The sequence below is a fragment of the Anomalospiza imberbis genome, chromosome 8, assembly GCF_031753505.1.
Source record: "Anomalospiza imberbis isolate Cuckoo-Finch-1a 21T00152 chromosome 8, ASM3175350v1, whole genome shotgun sequence".
Taxonomy (NCBI): Eukaryota; Metazoa; Chordata; class Aves; order Passeriformes; family Viduidae; genus Anomalospiza; species Anomalospiza imberbis.
In genome coordinates, this window is record NC_089688.1 from 20,628,423 (window position 1) to 20,649,234 (window position 20,812).

The 20,812-nt window shown below is 37.0% G+C and overlaps 1 protein-coding gene across 2 annotated transcripts in view; it reads left to right on the forward strand.

The window, feature by feature from the left end:
- Positions 1–343: 343 nt before the first annotated feature.
- Positions 344–20,812, forward strand: part of LOC137478129 (heparan sulfate glucosamine 3-O-sulfotransferase 1-like) — a 45,855-nt gene continuing 25,386 nt past the window's right edge. Inside the window, exon 1 of one of the 2 annotated variants that reach the window (XM_068197727.1) lies at positions 344–672. The gene's annotated coding sequence lies outside the window, so the exon portion shown is untranslated. Of the gene's footprint in view, positions 673–756; positions 1,295–20,812 lie in introns of those variants that run through there. The other variant, XM_068197725.1, reaches the window with a different exon arrangement.

The window sequence follows — 20,812 nt, forward strand, 5'->3', positions numbered from 1 at the left end:
ACGGCCGTACGGATGCCCGGGATGCTTGTACTGCTCGGGATGCTTGCACTTGCCCGGCTGGCCTCTCCGTGCCGGCAGCTCGGGGCCCCGGAGCCCTGCTCCACCGCCAAGGCACCCGGCGGGCCGCTGGCAGCCGGGAGACAAGGAGGGGCTGCAGCTCCCGTGGAGCTGAGGATGCTCCCGCGTCCAGCTGAGCGGTGACTGCAGCCGCTCCGTGGCGCGGAGCCTTCCCAACTTCCCACGGTTGCCTCGCTCTTCCCCGCCCGGCTCCCAGCGCGGTCCCACCGGCCGGGAGCGGGGCTGCCGCCCGGTGACCTGCGCGGGGAGACCCCGCCCTCCCTCAGGCCGGGCAGCGCGGGCCCCCGCGGAAAGCCGGGCGCGGCACCCACCCCTCCCTCCGCGCCGGCGGAACCCCGAGCCGGGGCGAACTCCGGGAGAAGGGACCGTCCCGTGCGCCCTGCCTCTCCCCAGCCTCCGCGCCTGCCTCCTCCCCTGGTCACTGGGACTGATGAATTAATCATGATGTGGCTGCTGCTAATGCATTTATGTGGAGCGGGCTGTGCCAGTGGCTCGCGGCGCGGCGGGTGAGGGAGCGCGGGGAGCGCCGGCCCCTCCGCTCCGCTCCGCGCCGGGCGAGCCGCGGCCGCGGCGCTCTCCATGGCTCCGGAGGAGGTAATGGGAGTCGGGACGCGCTGCCCGTCCCCCGGCAGCCCGGGAAGGGGCAGGGCAGGCGGGGCGCGGAGGGGGCACGGCGGCGCGGGCGGGGCAGCTCCAACTTGCCGGCAGGGGGGACAGCTCCCGGGTTGCCGCGGGAGGTGTGCGGGGTGTGTTCGCTTCGCGTCCCCGAGGTTCCCCCAAATCCTGCCCGTGGTTTAAAAATCGCTCTCTTGGCATAAGTGCGCGGGAGCCAGACTCACTTTATCGCCGCTGACGCTGTCGAAATCGCTGTGGCTCCAGCAGTAACAACAGCGAGCCCCCTCCCTTCTTCCCTCCCTCCGCCGGGTCACCCGCTCCTCGTGAGAAACCGAATGCTGATATTCCATTAGCTTCATCTTCCCGAATACGCGAAAGTGAGGAAGACTTGCTAATTAATTTGCATACGAGGGAATGATGTCTGAGGGAAGGAGAAAATACCCCGTTGCACCTGCTCCGCCGAGACTTGTCATCTGAATCTGGAGGAGAGCTATAAATCATGTAAAGTGTTCGCGGTGGAGTCGGCTTCTTCTGAGAGCTGTAGGATTATGTATCCAAATGCTGAATTCATATTTCCCACTAGGAAAAGACTGAAACTCAGGTCAGATATAAACTACATCATTTCATTTGAAACAAAACTGTAGTTATTTATTGTAATTCTAGAGGGGATTTTTTTCTCTCCTGATTAAACAGAAAGTACTATTAGAGCATGTAGTAATGATTTACACATTACAGCCTGAAATCTCTTGCAGAGTTGGAGGTGGTGGAGTGTAAGGATGGTGCTTTAGAATCACATATGTCCTCTTATTTTTGCCACACATGAAAAGACTGAGAATAACCAGGCTGGTTTACGTTGGGTTTAGTGTGTACAAACCCTTATTTTCTGAGATACAGGACGGGGAAAACTTGAACAAGGGATAGCACAACTTCCATTGAAAATGTTGACTTTCTCAACTACAGCAATTAAAATCTGTGTGATGTCTTCTTTGATTATTTCCACCTTTTGAAAAACTTCAAGAAATGTCATAAGCTAATTTCAAGAATTTCACTTCTAAGGCAATTCAGTAATTGTTTTTGACGCTTGCCTGCTAAATGAGCTTAACTAGGGAGACCTACTGTTCAGTAAGATGTTTGTGTTATTCATGTGCCAGGTATTTAATCATAAAATACAAAATGACAGTTGTAGTCTGATGAGATCATGGTTTCATATTGTAGAAATTATTCATACTTAATTTTGTGACCATTCATATATTTCACTAGGTTTGTTGCTGACAAAACTAGACTGAGGTTTTGTCATTTCAAAGGGAACTGATTTAGATTGGGGTTAATTGCTTTAACAGCCTAGTGTATTTCTGACAAAACTGTAAATGGCAAATATTACTAATTTTTTTGTTCCACTTATGTAAAAATACTGCTTTTTGATTAAAAAGATGTTACGTGTTATAGTTGGATCCTGTACATTGCTTCAGAATGAGGAAATTAAGGAATTTGTGTGCTTTGATAGCACGTGTGATTTGCAGGTTTCATAAGTTGTGAGCTTATTGTAAAACTGTGTGTATGTGTGTGGCAAAAGACTGCTAAGCTAGTAGAAGAAACTAATAATAACACAGAAATCTGTGAGGTAAGCAAGAACATATGAGCCAGGCTAACCACTCAATATGCTTACTTTGAAAGCAAGCCTGAATGCAGAACTTTTCATATCTCTGTTCTACAGCAACAAAATAAGGGAGACAAAAATAAGCACAAGCCAGAAATAAAAAGACAAAAATCTAAAAGAAGACCAGTCAGGTGGGGAAAAAATTTGGAAAACAAGACTGCAGGTCATTGTTAAATGAAATCATACTTACATACACAGCATTTTTATGGCATTTAAGGTGGAAGCCTTGGTCTATAGCCAACCAATTAAAAGAGATACGGTTGTTGAGAATTTGGTTTGTCACCAAATAAGAGATGGTAGAGGTCTAATGACAGTTAATAAAAGTGTTCATCTTTGGACTTGGAACAGGAGAATAATTTGTTTTCTTTTCCAAGTCTTCTTTCTCTAACTGGAAATGTGGTCATGGACACCAGTCTACAGAGTGGTCAAAATCTATTAATTAGTGACTATTTATTGTTTTGAGATACCATTATAACATAAATACTTTTTTTTTTCTGCATAACTGGTATACTTCTGGCCAGTGCTTTGGCTTTGCAAGTCATAAATGAAATATGGGAGTTTTAATTTGGGGATTGAGCAGTATATGTCACTGTGTAAATTTCAGTCCAGTGTACATTTTTGGTTGGCTGTCAAGTGTTGGATTCACTTATATTGGAAAAACATTTGCTTCATTTCTAAAACAAAATGTAAAAAATCCTTTGTCAGCCAGAGGGAGGTGGGGAAATGTGTTCATCCTCATCAGATTTTATGTGCCTTACAATAATGACTTGTGTTTGATACAAGGGATTGTGGGGTTGGTGAATGACAGACCCGCCTACATTTTCAACATTTGCACCAGAGTGAGCATGCTTTTTTGCGTCAGGAAAGCAAAGTGCTGCTTGTTTATTGATGGACACATCTTCGAAAGGAGCTGAATGGAAAAGAGTTGATTGTCTGCACCATTGCTCAATGTTCACTTGCTGCTATACAAATAATTATGTGACAACAGGCCAGCAGCTATAGACATGTGAATATGCCCTTTCTATTTTCTGTAGTTGTTCTTGCTTTACCCACTGCCATGGAAAACTTCTGAATGGGTTGTTCAATGATTAACATGCTACCATGTTATAAAGGGTGGGGATAATTGATGTCTGAACAGACAGGTTAAATTACATGATTCTGCATAGCGACAGTGTTTGAGGTGGATTTGCTTTGAGTACAATCAGATTCCCTCTTTGACTGTTTATATAGTAAGCAGGAATCCATTAAACTGGCCAGGAGGACAAATATTTAATGAAGACCCAAAGAGGCAATATCATTTCTGTATGTTTGCAGTGCACTGCGCTGTTTGGCTGCTGATTAAGTCTTCTGATCTCAAGGAGATCTTCTAGTCATCTGTTTTGATGTAATATTCTGTAAAAGCATTTAAGCTAGAGGGGTAGGAGTTTAAGTCTTAAGATTGTTTTATCTTAAGGATAAAAATTGCATGAGGTCCTCTCACAGCCCTGGTTGAACTTTAGTCGGAATAGTGTGAGCAAGAAGTCTGGGAAGCAGGGGAGCAGAACAGGGAGTAGTTGATCACTGTAGTAATTCAAGGCTGAAGAAAAGACCTTTCTGAGTTAAATAACAATCTTATCTAAGTTCATTTATAAAGTCATCACAGTCTACCTTTAAGTACGTTGCCCTGTTACTCTTTCTGGAAAGATATTTCAAAACCTCTCTCCTAATGCTTAGAGCTTTCTTTGAACTTTCAGATTAAATATATTCTTTGACTCCTAATTTTTAATCTCTCTATATTGTTATTTAAAGCAAACTCCTTCCTCAGTGTGTAGCCCTCAATAAATTATAAACATTGATCATATGTCTTTCTCAGCTTTTATGTGCTATGATCAAACAAGCAGAGCAAGCACCTTTTAGTCTATGTGGCAAAACAGAATAAATAGGAAGATACAGAGGCTAGTAACTTGATTCTCCTGAATTCTGAACCTTGTACCTGAAGTGTTTGCTCAAAGTCCTGAATAAGACTGCTAATGCTCCACTTGGTCTTTTGAAAATACTTTGTCAGACACTGGTGAATATCAAGTTTGTTTTACAGATAGGCCAGGTTGGTTTAATCTGTTAATAGTAAACATGGGTGTGTGATTTATCTTTTTGTGTTGCTCTCAAATGATAAGAGAGCATCACAGAAATAATCACAGAAATTCTGCTATTCATAATCATGTGGCTTTGAAGAGTAACTAAAGGTTTTCCCATTTCTAATCTAATGCAAATGCTCCTCCAATTTCTTCTGTAAATTAGCAAGAACCACCCCTGTATCAAGAGGGCTTCCTGTAACCAGTTTTTATCAGAACACCTCTGCTTTTCACCATGTTTACAGACATGCGGTAAGATGAGTGTGAAGAACAATTTTAAAGAAGTCCATTAAATATGTTACCATTAGTCAACTTTATACCAACTTTATTTTTGTGTTATGCTTGTATTTCCAACTCAGTAAATAATTGCTGGGTGATACCATATCAAATTCCTTAATGAAATCTGGAGAGAGTGGATTTTGAATGTCCATTCTCATAATATTTGCTTTAAAAATTATTGGCTTTTCCCTCCCACCAAGCATTTATAAATACTGATTAAGATCCCTGCTGAGCTTTCTTCAGGATAAAGTACTTCAGCTCTCCCTGCCTTTCTTCAAATGACAGATGCTCCAAGACCTATATCTTCTCTGTGTTCTGGATGTGCATACTGGATGTACACATGTCCATGTGTGTTCTGTACTGGGGAGCCCAGAACAGGAGGCAATATTCCAGATGTGACCTCACTTGTGCAGAGGGGAAGGATCATCTCTCTCTGCCTGCTGGCACTGTTTTTCCTAACACTGAAAGTGTTGACTTTCTTTGCTACGTGGGCACTTTGCTGACTCATGTTCAATTTCTTGCCCACCAGGACCTTCCCCATCCTTTAATGCCCAGTTCTTTCCCCCTGGTTAGTCTCAAGACTTTTACCAGTCCACACAGTTATTTCTCTCTGGGTAGGGAACGTGCATTTCTTTTGCTGAACTTTATTTCTCCAGCCTGCTGAGGTCCCACTTAACGGCAGCACAACTGCTCCTTATTTCACACACTCTCCAACTTGCTGAGGGTGCCATCAGTCCCATTATTCTGGTCTTTAAGGGAAATGACCCCAATATCAACAGGGGTGCACCATTAGTCATGTTCCTAGCTGAATGTTATGGCACTGATCACAATCCTCTGAGCCCAGCAATTCCACAGCTTTACATTTCACATCACTTTCATGCTTCATTAATAATCATATAATTGTTAGTAATAATAGTAGCATCAGTAATAATTTTACTACTGCCGAGTGACCAGGAAAATAAACAGATAAAAATATCTCTTTCCTTGCTCTGGTTTAATAGCACTGGCAGGTGTGTGTACACATGTGCACCAAGTGATTTGCCTGTTTGTCTATGTTTGAGTGTATGACTGTGAATTACTCATACCATGTGTTTGACACAGGGAAAATACCATTTTATATATCATACAGATGCTGCTTTTTTATTTTTTTGCATTAGATTTATTTCCCCACCTCATTTTTATAGGTCAAATTAACCTCTGGGCTTGTTATAGTTACGGGGAATTTGAAATAGGTAATCTTGAAATTGATTGCATAATACAGGTGAATTAATTGCTCTGTAAGTGATGTTTTTGAAGCCACATAGCCTTTCATTCAGGAGAAGAAAGTGTGTACCTTTTGTTAAAAATGCAAGGGCTTTTTTTTGTTTCCTTCAAATAGCAAAAAAATGTTTTGAGAAAAATTGCTTGTGTATTCCATATTTTCTCTTGCTATTCACACTCACCTGCTTTGCCAGCAGCAGTAAGAAAAGACACTGAACTACCCTCATTGCAAGCAATACTTAAGATTTCTAGGGTGAGACTCAGTGCTCTGTGTTTAAGCTCAAATTATTTAAGTTTGGTCTAGGATCAAGCTGTTTTGCTGCAGGAAAAATTTATTCAATATTGCTTGAAGAGGAGTTTTCTGTTTCTTCAGCAAGTGACTAATACTTTTGCTTTTAGCTAAAAAAGATATGTTTTGTTTGTGTGTGGGCATATAGAAGACTGATGAAAAGGAACTATTTAATCAAATGGCTTTCCATTTACAGAATACTGCAAAAATAACACTTACAATACTAAAAATGATGACTCTCTTTTTTCTTTGCCTTGAAATGAAGATATAGTGTCCTAGGGACAGTGATGAGCTAATTGTATTTACAACTTATTACCTTGATACTGCTTTTGAGAAGAAATCTCAAGTCTTTGCAGTTTGATTCTGAATTCACATTCTGTAGTAACTCCATCAGAAAAATGGGAGAATTTTGCTTCTCTGTGTGGTCCTAAGGCCTCCAGAATTTGGAGAGAAATTACTTTTGGCATCTAAGCTGCAATAAACAGGTGAGAATTGAAAAATTGTGAATGAGCACCTGTGCAAGTATGCAGCTCTAGCCTTTACTTTTATTTCCAAAATCAATGTAAATGCATATATGCTCATCATCTGAATTTCAGAAAAATAATTGCTTTAGTTTTTTTTTTCCTTTTTGTTGTTGTCTATAATTTCCTGTTAACACTGTATGTCTGTTTACCTTAGAAAGGCAGAGCAATTCCTTTTCAACTGAGATTATAAAAGGTGCAAATGTAGTTATTAGGTAAAATGTTACACATTACCTGCAGAACAATGGAGAAAATTATTTAATATTTTTTCCTTCTACAATTCTCCAGATTGCTAACCAACCATTTTGTGTCATGTAAGTTTCTGCAAGTAAAGAAAACTATTCAGAGAGGTAAAAAATGTGTTTGACTTTTTGTAAACTGCAAACAGTAGACATTTTTTTCCCAGAAATTGGCAACAGAAAAATGTGTTCTGAGGTTGTAGCTATTTACAATGGGATCTTACAGTGGATAGCTGAAAAAAAATTGAAGCGAGATAGGAATATAGATTATTTTGATAAATGGCAAAGTATTAGTTAGTAGAGATACCGGGTTTTAGACATGAATTAATAAGGTAATTCAAATACAAGCAAAACATTTTCGCTTCTGGATGGAGATAAACTGGACTACTTCTGTTCTTGTCATAATTTAGCATTTATATAGTGTTTACAAGGTAAAAAACTCCTTGTAGATACTAATGATCTTCATTACACTCTCTGAAGGCAGGTAGGTGTTCTGCAAATTAATGGTATAGGACCAGTATATTTTAGACCTAGAAATCTGCTAAGAGTTTGAATTTTGGTATAAGTGTGTTTGAAGTTTATGAAGGGCAGACTATATCCCTCAGAATCCAGAATCAGCTCTTACAAGATATGCTTTCATTTTTAAGGAACAAAGATACAGGCTTTCATTCAGAACACTTGAATACCATCATATCTCTTTGATTACAAAGTCTAGCCAGACATAGTTTTTCCTGAATAAAAGTGTTGGATACTATAAACATTTTTTAAAGGTTCACACAGTCCTTAATTTACAAAGATTCTACAAGATTCAGCTTCCATTTTTTGTGGAAAGGTATTTACACATGGAAAGAGGGAGCTTGTCTCTCCTGTCTCCACCCTCCTTGGTTGACAGACTTTCCCTCCAGCAAGCAGTTGACAGCAGTCAGTTTGTGGATTATTTCTGGAAGGAAAAAGTTTACAGCTTTTCTCCAACAGTAAGATTAAAAATAAAGTAGCTGTCATCTATTTCCATGGCTTAACTAGTTAAAATCATAGCCACAAAAATGCCATATTACTCAGCTAAGCTGTACACTGCATTTTATACAGTAAGCAGGCCTTATTAAATAAAGGCAGTCAAGCCTTGCAAACAATAGTTTGTAACACAAAATTTTAAAAAATTAAATTTTTACTGGAAGTTCAGAATTTCTTTTTTATAATTTCTAGATACACTAATTCTTTAAAATAAGCCTTACACAGATATTATAATGAAATATGTAATTTGGTGACTTTGTCACATATGAAAGACATGTAATTCTCAGGATGAAAGAAGTTCATGTCTTAAAACCGCCAAATTCTTGAGCAGCTTCCAGACTTGGCTCACATTAATCCTCACAGCACTGTGTTTCCCATTACACCATTTATAAAGATAAATACTGTCAAGTTTAAGATGGAAAATAATTTGCATTTGTCAACTTTGACACTTTCTAGTGCTAGATTCTTGAGATGCAATATGAAAATAAACATTTAAGGGGTTTCTTTTTCTAGATTGCCACAGTCAGAAATCTTTTAGACCTAATCCCCAAACATTAGGCTATTTCAGTCTCGCAAATTATGACTCTGTTTCCTTTGCGCCACATGCTACCTTTAGTTTATTCTGTAAATGAATAGTTCAGTTTACTTAGATGGTGTTTTGTTGGGCTCTATAAACCTACTTAATTTACAGAATTTTGTTGTATGGGTGTGATTTTGTTCTGTACTATACAATGTGAAGTCTTCCAGTAGTTTTGGCAACCTTCATATCACTGATTTCCTGGCTATGCTATTTTCCCTCCTGTCCTATAGAAATGCCCTTACTATGTGTAGAGTTTGTTGTGCTTTTAGGGTTTTCTAAATTCAAAATCTGATATGTGCACTGGAGAATGAAGAAGTACAAAAGGCTCGTTATTTTCATATTCTGCTGCACTCTAAGTTTCTGAATCCTAAAGAGTCATGCCTGTACACTGCAAACACTCCTGAGAGCCTAGGCCTCTTTAGCAGGTTAGAGAGCTGAACACTTGTATTGTTTTCACTCATTTTTTAATCCACCCTCTGCAAAATTATGGAAGCTTAAGACTGTTATTTAAATGGTTTATGGCTGGCTTTTTATGCTTGCAACTTTATCTCCTTTATCCCAAGACTATAAATAGTGCCAGTGATAGAAAACCAAAGTTTTGAAACTAAATTTATCTTGAAAAGAGAACTGTTATGATAATTATGCACAGAGCTTTAGAAAATGGAAATAATATAAATCTTCACTAAATAGTCATTACTCAAAGTTAGATAATCTGCTGTTCTGAAAAGACCACTGTATCATTCTTCTTTTGAATCTTTGTGTGGTCACAGGCACAGAATGTGGTGCTGTAATACTCCAAGGAATTGTTCTACTTTGCTTCTATAGGGAAGCAGTTTCCTTTAATCAAATGGAAACCAATAGAAATACACGAGCATCGAACAGGGCTCTCTGTTGCCTGCTGGGAGATATTTAAATTTGTGCTAGCTTGCACTAGAAGGAAATGCTGTTAAAGCATTTTGTTTTGTTTCTGTAAAAACTCTAATATTCAGTGTGTAAAATCACCATAAAAAGAAATCAGATAATATCATATATACTGATTAAGTCAATTAACTGTTCAGCCAATTGTGGAATAATACCATACATGTTTTAACATGTTTATTTCTGTACAAGCTGATCATATTGCTTTATACTATAAATAAAAGTATGGGCTGCTCTATTGTTTCTGCTTTACTTTTTGTGATCCTGGGGTATTCTCATTTATTAAATGGAAATAATTATATATATATACAATAATGATATATATATATATATACATATATATATATGAAAGGAAATAATTACATAGATCTTAAATTCAGTTAGGATGATTTTGCATTTATCTATGAACGATTCCTTGCTAAAAAGATTAAGAAAAAGAAGAATGTTAGAATGTTAAAATTACAGAGTAATTTTTTAAAATTATGAGTCAAAAAATATCAGTTGTCTCTGCATATGGTGTATTATATTTGCATTAGTATTTTGACACGTTCTCTGTCTGTTCAGCCATGTGCTGTTGATCCTGGTCCCACTAAATGTGTTATTTGTGCATAGCTAGCAATAGTTATTTTATAATTTTTCTTCTGTTGATTTTTTTTTTTGTTGTGGATAGTAAGATTAAATTTATTTTTTCAATCTTGTTATAATCTTATTTTCTTAGACAGATGGATCGACCAAGCATATATTGTGAGTTGTTACACAGGAATCTTTGGGTAAGATTCAGAATTAAGGTTTGGGTTTGTAGCTATTGAATGAGACATTTTCATTATGAGAATGTGCCTCATGTCCAGTGGTTTAAATGTATTGCGTAATTGAGATCAATTTGTGCTCATGTAAGGCATGAAGAAATTTTAGGTGTCAGCATGGGGTTGGTGAGAAACTTTTGGAGGGAATGTACCTGTCCACACACTATTTCAGTATAATATTACCTGAGAAAATGTTGATTATGTTTAATAGAATTACTCTCTTCCTACTCCTAACTAATTTTAAGAGAACTACAAGTTTCAGGAAGCTGAGTTGTAGGACAGAGCTTACCATGCTGGCAGCAGGAAATCTGTATAAGTAGCGGAGTTTGGTTCACCTAAATTAATAGATTTTTTTTTTTTTTTTAACAAAGAGCTAGGGCAAAACTTCTTTCCCCTTCTACAAATGACCTGAGGAATTTTACTTCCTAAGTGAACTGATTTATTGTACTGCTGGAGCTTCAGGATTCCTCAGAATACAAATTCTACCTTCCAGTTAGTTAGATAAGTATCCAAGTATGAAATCATTTAATCTTGACCTTTTAATATCTAACTTATTTGAATTTTGCCTCTGAGTAAATACCTACTTAGCTTTAATACATTCCTATTTAATGTGGAATGGCTATGAAAAGTGATTACCATCTAATTGTTAAGGTAATAAGGAAAACATTTTCCCTACTTGAAGTTTTATACATTAGTTTCTTCCTATTTAATGTCAAGAGTATGAGTTTAGGAAGGCTGAGTGAAATAGGAGGAGCTATAAATGGATTTCCTCCAAGGTAACTAGAAAATCCTTTCAAGGTTAAACTGAACTAATAATTTTTATTTACATCTTATTAATTCAATAAGTATATAGCACTTCTCTCTTCTCTCTATTCAGTGTATTTTACTGAATGGCCATTATATTTCTTAGGAAATATCTGTACACATAGATCACTATTTTAGATTTAATTTGGCCTAATGTTCCAGAGTTTCCTTACACTGATGTGACCTCAGATCCTAGCTGGCAAAGTTAGGTGTACACTGATTGTCTGAGAGTAGCTACTTCATGTGCTCAATTCATAGATCCACGTTATCTCCCAGTGAAAATGCAGACAAGTTAAAAATACTGTTGTACCTTCTTGCAAATAGATTTCATCTGCTGCATGTGAAACTGTTATTTTGGCGGGGCTAGTAGAGAGTAAATAGAATATAATAAAAAAAATCATGTACTGTTCTTTTTGGGGAGAGCAAAGAATATGAAACACATTGAACAATAGGGTGGAAAGATAAATGCTTCTGTTTTAATGCAGTCTAGGTAAGAGGAATGCCTGGAATTAATCTAGTGGTAAATTACTTTCTATCCTACACTCATAATCTGTGCTTATTGGACTTGTTGTTGTGTGGTAATCCAATTTCTCCATATGACACCAGTGTAAAAGAGAACTGTCTTTGCCTGCAGAGACCAGTGCCATCTATTTTCCAGCTCATCCCTTTCACAGACCAGAAAGTGATTGCACACTGCACTGCATTTCTAAGTACAGCCTTCTTTGCCCTTCATTTGGCATTCTTTGATTCTTTATTTGGCACAGAAAACTCAAGAACTGAGTCTGTTTTGATCTACTGGGCTTGACTTTATAGATGAGGCTCAGATTGGCTGTCAGTGGAAAAGCTGAGCTTTTTTTGCTGTGAATAACCAACAGGTGGCCTGCTGCTGTATGTGGAAAGGGCTCCACTGTAGAGCCTTGTTGTGAAAAGCCAGTGTTTTATCATCCATATAATTAGTGTCTGAAATCCATCTGCAGCCAAGTGTTAACAGATCTTTCAGGTTAGAGATTAACAATCTCTAGTAGTGATAGCCAATTCCTGGAGAAAAGCGTGGATGCTATAGGAATTAGCCACTGTATTTCATTTAAGAAGCATCACAACAAAGGTATGTCACTCAGTAAAATAACAATATATGCAGCTGAGGGGTTTTGCTGCAATAAACCTTAGAAGAAATGGGAAAATGGCACAAAAATGAAAAATTAAGCAAATGCTCATGACCTTCTGTAAATGACTACTCGAAGGTTGAATTCAGACACTGCTTTTATGCAGAGAGTTTAGATGGAATGGTAGATGAAGGAAAATAGTATGGAACAGAAAACTTGCTTGCTTGTGATTTCTTGTGCTAAGAAAAGCAGAAATTTACTTCTGTAAATAAGCAAGATTGGTCCAGACACCAAGTTCCATCATCTGTTTCTTTTCTTAATCAGAAGAAACTTGGAAAACATTGTAATTTTATGTAGCTATCTAGGTCAGCTGTAGTTGAGCTGATTCCACCTTTAGCAAGAACCAACACTTTTCATGCTAAAATAATCAAGATAAGAATGGAAAAGACAAGGTCCATCATGCTTTGAATCATTCCATCTCTGATCTCTAATTGGCCCAAGGGATTGCTAGAGAATGTCAGTTTTCTAATTTATTTTTTTAGAGCACTTTAGTCTTCTAGCTGGGGAAGCAGTTATTAAATCTGCACAGTGCACTCTAACTCACTTTTGGAAGACTTGCACCTGCTTCCACTGAAATGCCTGAGAAGCCAGCCAGGGTATTGGATGAGGAGAGGTCTGAGCATACTTCTTGCCCCTGACTTGTTAAACTGTTGAGTAACAAGAACTATAATTGTTGAAACCAAACCTGGTCACATTGAAACTGGGAAGGGATTAATTTTTCCAGAATGGAATGCTGATGTTTTTATGTTGTGGGTAATACAGGGGGGGTTTTATCCATGCTTGCTTAAAAGTGTGAGAACCTTGCATGTGCAGTGTGCAAGATCATAGATTCTACCAAAAAGTGTTATTTCCTGCACTGTTTTGTCTCTTGCTGTATGTGTAAAACTTGTTACAGAATTAGCATTTAACATTTCTTTCTCTTATCTACCTCTACTTTAAGACCTTTTTTTAATCTTCTTCCCATACAGTGTGTTATTTGTGGTCATATTGTGTGTATTTCTAGAAGATAGATGGTGTTCTGGTTGGAATTTTTTGTTTGTTTTGTTTTTGTTTGTTTAACAGTGGTAGAGCTATCTTTGACCTTATTCTGTTCTGTGAATACTTCTGTCACAGATTATAGGCTCATACAATAAATTCAGAAGATACCTCAGGAGGTATCTTGGTCCAGCCTTCTGCTCCAGAAGTGTTGAAGTCAGGCCGGGTTACTCAGGGTTTTCCGAGTTTGATCTGGAAAACATCTGAGGACAGAGACAGTACCAGCCCCTGGGACAGCCTGTTCCCATGCCTGACTGTCCTTGGGCAAAAACCACTTTTCTTTATGGGCATTTGTAATCTTGTGTCCCAGCTCACATCTGTTGTCTTGTGTCCTCCCACCAAGCAACACCCTGAAGAGCCTGACTCTGTTTTTGTCGTGACCTCCTCATAGGAAAGCTCTATTGTTATTAATAGTAGTTTTATAGAGAATAAAGTACTCTGCTTCACTTAGAAGATTAGCTTCTTTTTTTGTGGTTCTGATATAAAAAAACTGTTTGAGGCAATTTGTCCTGCGTGTCTTCTCTGTCAAAGATATGGGTGCTTAAAGAGAAAGCTAAGACAGACCTTATCAGTGTTTATAAATACCTAATTGGAGAGTGCAAAGATGAACCTTATCCCTTCTCAGTGGTGCCCAGTGGCAGAACAAGAGGTAATGGACATAAACTGAAATACCTGAATTCCATATAAGCATAAGAAAAGGTTTTTTACTGTAAGGGAGGTTTTGAATGGAAGTGTTTGGATTTGGGTTTGGTTTATTTATTATTATCTGGAAATAATAAAAATAATCTCATGTAGAAGTAAGTTTTACATGATAATGGAAAGATAAGATGAGATGCAAGTTAAAGGGAGCCAACTGAACAACAGCTAAAATATTTTTGTTATATATAATATTGAATATAACAATATAATTAATAATATATTAAATATAATTGTTTTTAATGTTATATTCTTAATTGCCTTTTATTTCAGATGTATATATCTGCTGAAATGAGAATAAAATGTCTTGACTTTTTTTTCCATCTGAGAAGACACTGGGTCTATTTGCTTCTATAATGTTAAGCATTTTAGTAAAAGTTGTGGTTTATGTCTCCAATCAATTCCTATTGTTCCAATAGGAAAAAAAAGGCAAAGTATTCTGACTCACTGTATAACAAAAAAAAAAGCTCTTGATTTTCATTATCTCACATTTTATAAAGCAAGTAACATTAATAGAAATTTCTTCTGCTAGGTGCACAAACCAGAACAAACTTGTTGTTTAAAATAACTGTTTAATATAAGTCTGAATTAAATTTTCCAGAGGTCAAACTTGAAAATTTGTAGAGGCATTTTAAGACTTATGGCTTGTAACTGGAGATATTCAGAATTACAGGCTAGTAGCTAAATTGAAAAATAGTGTATATTGAGGGATTGCCAAACATAGCAGAGCTAGTATTTAAAACCTTTATTTGCAGATAAGTATGTGTTCTGAAATAACAGCATTCTTTGTTTATTGGGGCAAGTAAACTTGGGGAGTTGTGTCTCATGCAATGATCTCTTGTATCTCTCCAGAATAATTTGGAGCTGATGGTTCCAAGGGCCATATTTAGGTAATGCTGCTCCATAATTCAGCATGTCAGACAAAGCTGTTTGCTTCATGGGATTACACACACATCCCTCTTCACGCCCTATAATTTTGGCACCTAATAAAGCTAAAATCAGGATTCTAGACTCTCCAAAGTCAGGAACACAATCTGCATTGATTTCACAAAGGATCCTCATTTCATGCAAACCTAAAGAACAATCATTTAATTAAATTATGTCTTTAGGGGAAAGGGAACGTTCATTCTATCCCCATCTTTACCTGACTCCTCCCTCATATAACTTGGAAAGGAAAGTAGTTTTCAGTAGACTGTGCTCCTTGTTTTGGTGTTTGATTGGAGTTTTTTAAACATGATTTGTTTTTTTATCTTGCAGATCAGCTGATCCTGTCTTTTGTACTAGTAGATAGAATATCTGGGTATAAGACTGAAAATTGTTTCATTGAAAATTGATCCCTGTACCACCCAAAGTGGTGTTCTTAGCTTTTGTCATCTAAGAAGCCTAAAAAGATAATCTATGTGAATATTTTAATTTTTTTCTGCACCTGTTCCACATTAGTGTCTAATTAAAAATATAGAAAAATATGTTGCATGTCATTAGCAATTTTGTCCTAAGGAACAGCTCTGTTTAGAAATACTCCTTGAGACCAGCTTTCCTCTGTGAAGAAAAGTGAAGTACCCCACCTGTGAAGCAGTCCTAGGGAAACTCAGTAATTCAATATAAATGCATCAGCAACAGAGAGAAAACCACACACTGAGATTTTCCTATCATTTCATGTCTGTCATGGAAGCTTTCAAGCAAAGATTGTCAGGCTTCTATTTTTACATTAGAAAATATGTCTCCAGTAGATGGGATGGCAGGGTTTTATGAGGACTTCATTTTGAGAATACTGAAAACTAGAAACAAATTTTCTTTCAAACGCTAAACCTGTAATCTTTGTGAAGTGGCAGTTAATTCACTAGTACCATTAAGAATCATGTCTCTGTTCTGGTTTTCTCCTTGGCTAATAAAACCTGAAGAATTCAGTGTGCTTATCCAAATGCTTCCCCTGCCAGAGCAGTAATTCTATAATGAGTTGGGTTGAGAGGCACTTTACTCCCTGCCATGGGCAGGGACAACTTCCACTGGACCAGGCTGCTCAAAGCACCATCCAGTCTTAAACATTGCCAGGGATGGGGCATCCAAAGCTTCTCTGGGCAGCCTGTTCCAGTGCCTCACCCCCAGCAGAGTGAGGCATTTCTTCCAAATGTCCAATAGAAATCTACCCTCTGTCAGTTTAAAGCCATTCCCCCTTGTCCTATCGCTGCAAGCCCTGGTAACGTCTTGTAAAAAGCCTCTCTCCAGCTCTCTTGCAGGCCCCTTTAGGTACAGGAAGGTGCATAGTGTCTCCCCAAAGTCTTTTCCAGCTGAACAGCCCCAAATCTCAGCCTGTTCTCTCAGCCTGTATGTGTATGAATAGTACTTAGTGGTATCTGGAAGAACTTCACACTATCTCCACAATTGCTTATATAAATTTTCTGTATAACAATAATCTTCAGTTTTGCTGAAGTTCTGAAAATGAAGCATTACATGTTTCAATAGCCTACATCATATTTTAGCTATGAAACTCATGGTTAGAAGGGTCTACCTTTGGGGATTTAGACACTTAAAGGGACATCAGAATCTGTATCTGGAGTGATCTGATAAATGTGTTTTGTTTGTTTGTCTTTAAAGTATAAACAATCTTTGAATAAGTCATGCTCAGGAGCATTTTTGGTACTATCAAGTTTTCTGTTTCAACCATGAAAGTGATAATCATTCTCTCAAATGGAAAATTGCCTTCAGATTTTAAAAGCATTCTTTTAGTTGAAAGTGAACTTTCATTTCTGTTCTCTTATTATCTATCTATGGTGACTGTGTTAGGTAAGGTTTTTCCTGTATTGATAAATTTTGCTAAGAAATTCCTTGCTGATCATTTCACTTACTAAGTTTTAAAGCTTTGCTGTTTGGGGCATTAAGTATAAATTGAAATGAAGTTTTGTTGAGGCTTCTTGGTTTTGATGCGTTTACAAGAAACTTAACTGCAAATGCAAATGAGGTTTTAGAGATAGATATAGAGGTAGATTGCTAAAGGAAATGTCTTTAACTCAAATTTGAATGGATACATTTCTAAAATTTTTTTTGTTGATATGTGATTATTGTAGTAGCTTTTTTCAAAGAGAAAAGAAAAAGATACTGTCTCCACCTCAAAGTCACTGCTGTGGAAACACTGTAAAATGTTTCTTTTACATCTTTCTTTCAATTTTGTTTTGCAAGCATATTTTTAGAAACAACAAGAACAACAAGACAAAAAAAAAACTATGAGTAGAAAAAAATCATTAGTTCAGTTTTCCCTGTATCTCATCATCTGGCTTAATTTTTGTTATACCTGCAACGAGGTCTAAAGAATGCTTTAATTCTATCTCATCTGTCACTTAAAAAATATCAAATTTAAAGTCTCTCTTGGAGTCATAATTTTTTTTTAATATTTTTGGATTTGTTTTCAGGAAAACTGAAGAAACATGCACATATAAACTCATATTACAGATATATCTTAATTTTTATTAACACTTTGTAAAATTTTGTCATGTTGCCTTCTGTTTCAAATACATCATAAAAAATATTTTTAATATATTGGTTTTACTTCAGCCCTCTTTTTCTCAGATTTTCTTTTTGGGACACTGGATACAGCTTCAGGCAACACCTTTTGCCATTTGATTATTGGTACCAGTGCAATGAAACTGAAAATAGATTTCTAAAACTGAAAATCAGGAAGGACAGTGTAGGGCATGGATATAAAGTACTACAGAGCACCTGGGAGCTGCTGAAGTTTATGTGCTTGAGCAATTGGGGGTGCTTAAAACTGACCCAGCACATTGAGATTTATCAGATTGATAACCATGAGTTCCACAGACGTGCTGTGGGCTAACAGAGACACGGTAAAGTCTTGTCAGGAGTGAAGTGCTGTGGCTGTAACTGTGACAGACAGTGATCCCTACCAGTTCTACAAGTAAATAAATATATCAGCTTCCTATAATGAAGCTTTTTAACAGCCTACATGTAATGTACTTAGGCTCTTTTTCCTTTTCTGATCAATAGAAATTTTTGAATATTCTGAGTTTTTGGGGTTTATTCTTTATTCTTCAGAAAAAGGACCTACATTAAAGGTGTCACAAGAACATCCATTTTCTGAGCTGCTTCACTAAGTGATCTGTTTTGTAACACTGTACTTAGAGAAAAGCAATTTATAACTTCAGGCACATAGCTAATTTTGAATTAAAACATTGCTGCTAAAAAGATGTAATATCAATGGTGTTAAAGAGCAGTGCTTATTGTTTCAGTAAACAAGGCTACCCTTTAGACAGTACACAGTAATCTTTTATTTGTATTTATATATACACCTTCAACTTTCAAATTAAAATCTAGTTGATAGAACTTGATGAATGCATTAGTTTCACTACAGACTGAAGTATTTTGTAATGTCTCAGAGCAGGTCTAATGTGCTTTAATTGCACATTCTTCAATCCCAATCTACAAGTTTCCTTTTTCTTAGGAAAAAGGGAGTTTCCTCCCATCTATGGTGACTGTACAGACACTATTGTGGCACAAGTGGACTTTAAGGGTAGTTATTATTTATTTATTTATTTATTTATTGTTTCTTTATTTATTATTATAGTATTTATAAAGCAACAATAATTTAAAATATTGACTCTTGTTATTATAAAGAAACAAGAGTCCATATATTTAATTATTAGCATCTTCACTCACACCTGTACCACTTGTTTGTTGTTTTGAACCTCTGAATATGTGCCACAGAATAGATCATAAGGTATAGCTATTTTTACTGGAGTTATCCATATTGCACATTGTTAGAGCTGTAGAGTATTGTACTTTTAATGAGCCAGATGTAGAGGTCTTTCAGCTGTTCCCAGAAACTTCTGATGCTTTTACCTACTCTCATAACTTTGATCTCTGATTAAATTTAAATAATACTAACAGTTGTTTTCTGCAATTCTTGCTGCTTCATAATTGTTTCTAAGAGCATCAAAGACTAGAATGAAATTTATATTCTTTTAACTTAATTAAAATGTTTTACTGCAGAATACTAAGCATAACCTTCATGATCAGAGTGTGCATATGAAGCAACTCATTACTAAACTGCAGGAAAGAACCTGCACACACAGAGATTCATGTGTAGGATGCATTGAAGATGATGCTGGTGGACTTGGCAGATCATTGTGAGAAGACGTGGCAACTTCATGTGTATCTCCTATGTTGCTGTGATTGTAGCTCTAACTCTTAGAGGGCTGTTTTGTTTATAAAATGTATCTTGCACTAGCAGAAGATGTCAGCTTTCAACAAGCCGAGATGTAGAAGGGAAGTGTGATCCCAAGCTGTTCCCAGAGGCACTGCTGTCTGACAGCTATACAAAAAGAGCTCTTGAATAACTAAAAGGGAGGTATTTTGTATTTTTTAAAATTACATCTGTTTTTATGCTCATTATTAATACTTTTTGTCTTTTACCTAGCAGTTGGTTTTGGATTTTGTTTTGTTTGGAGTTTTTTTGGGAGGTTGGTTTGGGTTTTCTTAATGCTCCAGAAAAGTTCATATTTAATCAAATACGAGGAATGCCATGTCTTCAGGGCAGATAGACAAGGTGAGACCTAAAGCCAGCCTGTGTTTAATTAATTCTATGCTAATGAATAAGAATATGAGGATTTATAACTACCTGTAAAGACTTTTTCTGTTTAACTGCATTAATTTCTTGAGAATGCCTATAGTGACCATTTAGCAGTGTCCAAGTTCATGTTGAGCATCTGGCTCTTCTTTTTGATTCAAGTGTTTGATATATTAATTTTTGGATAGAATTTTACATGGATTAGATGATCCAACCTTTTTTGAACTTCCTTTCTACTTCTTTCAGGGAAAATTCAGGGAAAGAGATGGTGATGCTTTGATATCTATTTCTTCTTCCTTCTCTTTTCCTTATGCTTCTGCAACCATCTGTTCTTTTTGATCTAGTTTGATGCCAGAAGGTTCTTACTCAGGGCAGAACTATCTTTACAGACAATACTGTGTCATCCTTGCATCATCATAGACAGAATTGGATTTTTGCACGGGAGTAACATTTGCACAAAAGTCTTCAACTGAAAAAAAAAAGGTACTGGTGGCTTTCTTGTGACCTTTTTTCCATTGAAGTGTTTCTTAAAAGCATGCTTAGTAAAATCCTGATATTTAATAAGTAGCAGTTCATATTGAAAAAAAAGCTCAAAGACTTTTTATTCTTTGTTCTCCAATGCAGAATTTCATGTGTGAGGCTACTCATGCACTGACAGCACTGCCTGCTGTGACATTTTCTGATTATTAGTGATTATTGGCAGCACTTTGCAAGTATTCCACAGCAGAAAATATTTCATTATAGGTGCAGCCAAAATCTCAGTCAAAAACTGCATTTCAAAGGATAGATACCAATGAAGTGATAAAAAACAAACCACAAGACAAAAAAAAAAAAAAAAACAAAACAAAACAAGAAAAACATTAAAATTATCAGGACCCAGGGATGACTTTTCAGTACAACATCATGAAATGGAAATTTAAAGGCTTTCTAACTCTTTGGACCACTTTACTTAAAAATGTTGGTAGTTTATTTTTCCAATGTATTTTTCACTGTGCCTCAATTTTGATTCTTTATTTAGCTCTTTTGTGAATTATCTCTAGAGGGTTTAATAGCTCAACCTCATTTGTTATTAAGAAACTAAAATAAAAATGGCCAAAGGTCAGGGAAAGAATATCAGTCTTTAAAATTAAATCTTATACATACAGATATATATGTATTCGGAAGCCTTTTTTCCC